The sequence below is a fragment of the Odocoileus virginianus genome, chromosome 3 (genome assembly GCF_023699985.2).
Source record: "Odocoileus virginianus isolate 20LAN1187 ecotype Illinois chromosome 3, Ovbor_1.2, whole genome shotgun sequence".
Classification (NCBI taxonomy): domain Eukaryota; kingdom Metazoa; phylum Chordata; class Mammalia; order Artiodactyla; family Cervidae; genus Odocoileus; species Odocoileus virginianus.
This window is the reverse complement of record NC_069676.1, coordinates 12,693,354-12,697,799: the sequence shown is the minus strand read 5'-3', so window position 1 is coordinate 12,697,799 and position 4,446 is coordinate 12,693,354.

The window sequence follows — 4,446 nt, the reverse complement described above, 5'->3', positions numbered from 1 at the left end:
CCCTGTGCAAGCCTTGGGTGCTGCTGTCGTCTCCCGGGGCCTCTGCTGGGCTAGCATCAAGTGAGAGCTCAGTGGCCGTGACTAATTCCCCAGCATGTGGCGTGACTCAGCTTCAGTCTTCTGATTGCCCATGGCTCAGGACATGTAGCCATCCCTCCACCAGCCCTGGGCTCGGGGCTGCTGAGACCTCAGTTGGGCTGACCCCCAGGACTCTCCTGGCCTCTGGAATGTGGATCTCCAGCTGGAGGCCGGAATGTGGCCCAGGAACCAGGGAGGTGGGGCAAATCTTTTTTTAATTTTTTTGGTTACACTGGGTCTCTGTACACGTGGGCTTTCTCGAGTGTGGAGGGCGGGGACTGCTCTTCATCACCGTGTGTGGGCTTCTCATTGCGGTGGCTTCTCTTGCTGCAGAGCGCGGGCTCTAGGCACATGGGCTTCAGTAGTTGCAACACACGGGCTCAGTAGTTGTGGCACATGGGCTTGGTTGCTCTGAGGCATGTGAATCTTCCCGGAGCAGGGATTGAACCCGTGTCCCCTGCACTGGTAGGCAGATTCCTATCAACTGCTGGGGAAAATCTTCTGCAGGGAAGGAGTCTGGTGGCCCAGCCAGTCACTCTGGAAGCCATCTGTAGCCCTTTCCCCTGACCTTGGCCAACATTTCACTGATCAGGTGAGTCGAGCGAAGCAGGTGCTTCAGGGACTGTAGACAGAACCTTGGTTTGCAACTGATCTGATTTGGACTACAGTTTCCAAGTTGGTGAAATGGAAATCATAGTGTTGTGGTGGAGGGCAGGGGAGAAAACCACTCAATTCCTACCAACATTTGCATCAGGCACCTCCCACGTGGTATCTCCCATGTCCTATGTATTCAAAGGATATTTGGATTCCAACTGAGTGAGCCCTTGGAGACTCAGCTGTGAATGAGACAGACCACCTTATCCTTGCCCTCTGGAGACCAGTCTTTTCTTTAAAAAAAAAATTGATTCAATTTATTTTTGGCTGTTCTGGGTCTTCATTGCTGCATGTCGGCCTTCTCTAGCTGCAGCAAACCAGGGGAACTCTCTAGTTGCAGTGCTCAGGCTTCTCCTTACAGTAGAGCATACACTCTAGAGCGTGTAGCCTTCAGTAGTTGTGAACCACTGGCTTAGTTTTCCCACAGTACTGGAATCTTCCCAGACCAGGGATCAAAATGGTGTCCCTTGCATTGGCAGGTGAATTCTTAACCACTGGACCACAAGGGAAGTCTTGGAGCTCATAATTTTTACAAGGGTTGGCTTGCTAAAGCCCATGGGCTAAATCTGGCTCAGCAAATTTTTGGAAATTAAGTTTTTTTTTTAATGTAAATGAAATTTTATTGGACTACAGTCATAGCTATTCATTTGTGTATTGTCTATGGATATTTCTATGCTAGAAAGGCAGCATTGAGTAGTTGTGACTGAACATACGGCCCGCAGACCCTAAAATACTATCTGATTCTTCATAGTAAAGCGGTCAGCCTCTGCTCTGCTCTAGTGGAACAGAAAGGCTATGACAGACAGAAATAAGAGTCAGTGACAGTGGTAAGTGCCATGAAGCCACAGGAAGACAGAACAGAGAGGCGGGGGTGAGGGGTTGTTTCCAGATGAGTGGACGGGTTGGGGGATCCTGTGGGTGGCAGCAACCTTTGAGCTGTAAATCTTCTAGGAGAGTAGCCTGGGCGGAATTGACATTGAAAGCAAAGGCTCTGGAGCACTTGAGAGCTTGAAAGACTGAAAGTGGGTCAAGGAAGCTGGGGCTTATTGAAGGGGGTGGAAATGAGTTGCATCATGGCAGGACCTTGTGGTGGTGGTGGTGGTTTAGTCATTAAGTCGTGTCTGACTTTTGTGACCCCATGGACTGTAGCCCGCCAGGCTCCTCTGTCCATGGGATTTCCCAGGCAAGAATACTGGAGTGGGTTGCCATTTCCTTGGGCCTTGTAAAGGTAGTTACATGCATATTACATTTTATTTCAAGGGCAGTAGAAAGTTCTGTAAGGTTCTAGTGGGAAAGAAAAGGGCATTAAAAGTTTTTAAACATGCCCTCTGGATGCAGTGGGCTGAGAGACTGGGGAAGGGGCTGCTATTCTAGTACATGTGAGAGATGATGGCAGTCTGGGTTGGGATGGCAGTGCAGTGGATACACAGAATGTCTTGTGTGTATTTCAGAGGAAGAAGCAACAGATTTCTCACCTCCAGCAGGTGAGGGGAGGAGAGAAATTAAGAGATGGTGCCTGGCTGGTTGCTCCTGAGCAACATGAGCAGATCAGCTGGGCTGAAGGTGCAGCTTTGACACCAATTTGGTGGGTTAAAATGAAAGTATTAGTTGCTCAGTTGTGTCCAGCTCTTTGCAACCCATGGACTGCAGCCCACCAGGTTCCTCTGTCCACAGGATTTCCAGGCAAGAATACTGTAGTGGGTTGCCATTTCCTTCTCCAGAGGCTCTTCCCAACCCAGGGATTGAACCCGGGTCTCTTGCCTTGCAGGCAGACTTTTTACCATCTGAATCACCAGGAACCTTGGCCAATCTTTGTTCCTGAGCCCTTGTCCCATCTGTAGAATGGGTCGAATTATCCCTTGGCAAAGGGATTACAAAGAGAATCTACCTGAGAGGGAGTTTCCAATAAGTGCAGCTGCTCTCCTGTGAGCTGAGGCCCTTGAACAGCAGGACTGCTCATCTATCGCTCTCCCCTCCCTCCCCAGTCCATGAGCGCCCCCTTTCCTAAGCTGGGTTAGGGACCCAGATGTTGGTTTTGGACAGGTCTACACATTCAGGCTTTGGAGTTAAAGACACCTGGATTGATAGTTCTTCCTGCTTACTGAACCTGTGATCTTGAGTAAGCCAGCCTCATTTGTGATGAATCTCCTAGGCCATGGGAAATGGGGGGGTCTTGAAACCTCCCTTTATGGTGGTTAAGGACTGAGTGTGTGTTAATTGCTCAGTTGTGTCCGACTCATTGAGACCCCATGGACTCTAGCCCACCAGGCTCCTCTGTCCATGGGATTCTCCAGGCAAGAATACTGGAATGGGTAGCCATTCCCTTCTCCAGGGGATCTTCCTGATCCAGGGATCGAACCCAGGTCTCCTGCATTACAGGTGGATTCTTTACCATTTAAGCCACCAGGGAAGCCTGTTAAGGACTAAATAACTCCTAAAGATCCAGGTACAGTAAGTATGGAAGTGCTGATTAAATATTCAATTAATAGCTATTAGTTTTATTCCTAATATTTCATTTCTCCTGGATCCTGCCCTGCAGTGGGTAACCCATGGTGACCAGAGGGTCTGAGGTCCACTTCTGGAAGCTCTCCACCAGTTGCTGGGGGAACTTAGTTTATGTGCATGTTTACAAACACGTTCACTTGTAAATTGCATAATACAAAAATGTAAATGTATACCGTAACCTGGAACTCCATTCTGATGCTTACATTGTGGCAGATACTTTAAAAAAAATGTAGTCCTATCCTATTGATGATTTATTTCTTTATTGGGATAAAAAAACATAGCATTTATCATCTTAATCATTTTTAAGTATACAGTACATTACTAACTGTATGCACACTGTTCTGGAGCAGATCTCAAACTTTCATCTTGTGAAACTGAAACTCTATTCCTATTGAACAACTTTCCTCTTCCTCTTCCTCCCAGCCCCTGGCAACCACCATTGTTCTTTCTTGATGAGGTGACTAAGTCAGATACCTCTAAGTGGAATCACACAGTGTGTCTTTTTGTGACTAGTTTATTTCACTTAGCATAATGACCTCAAGTTTCACCCAGGCTGTTGCAAAAGGGCAGGATTGCTTTTTTTTTAAGGCTGAATAATCCGTTTAATACATCCATAATGTATATGCCACGTTTTCTTTATCCATTCATCTATCCTGTCCTTTGGGTTGCCTCCACCTCTCGGCTATTGTGAATACTGCCACTAAGAAGATGGGTGTGCAAATATCTCTGAGATCGTATTTCCTATTCTTTTGAATATTTATTTAGAAATGGGGGTGCTGTTCATATAATTCTATTTTTAGTTTTTTGAGGAGCCTCACACTTTTCTATAGCAGCTGCAGTATTCTAAATCCCCACTGACAGTGCAAGGGGGTTCTAATTTCCATGTTCTCACCAATATTTTTTGTTTTGATACTGGCCATCCTAAAGCATGTGAGGTGATCTCATTGTGGTTTTCATTTGCATTTCCCTGATTGGTCATATTGAACCTCTTTACATATGCTTTTTGTCCATCTGTATCTACTTTATGGAACTTTCTATTCAAGTCCCCTGTTTTCTAATTGTCTTCGAGTTGTAGGAATTCTTTATATATTCTAGATATTAAGCCCTTATCAGATACACGGGTTGCCTACATTTTTCTCTCATTCTATTGGTTTCTTTTTCACTTTGATTCCTTTGCTGTTCACTTTAATTTTCATGAGTTCACTTTAA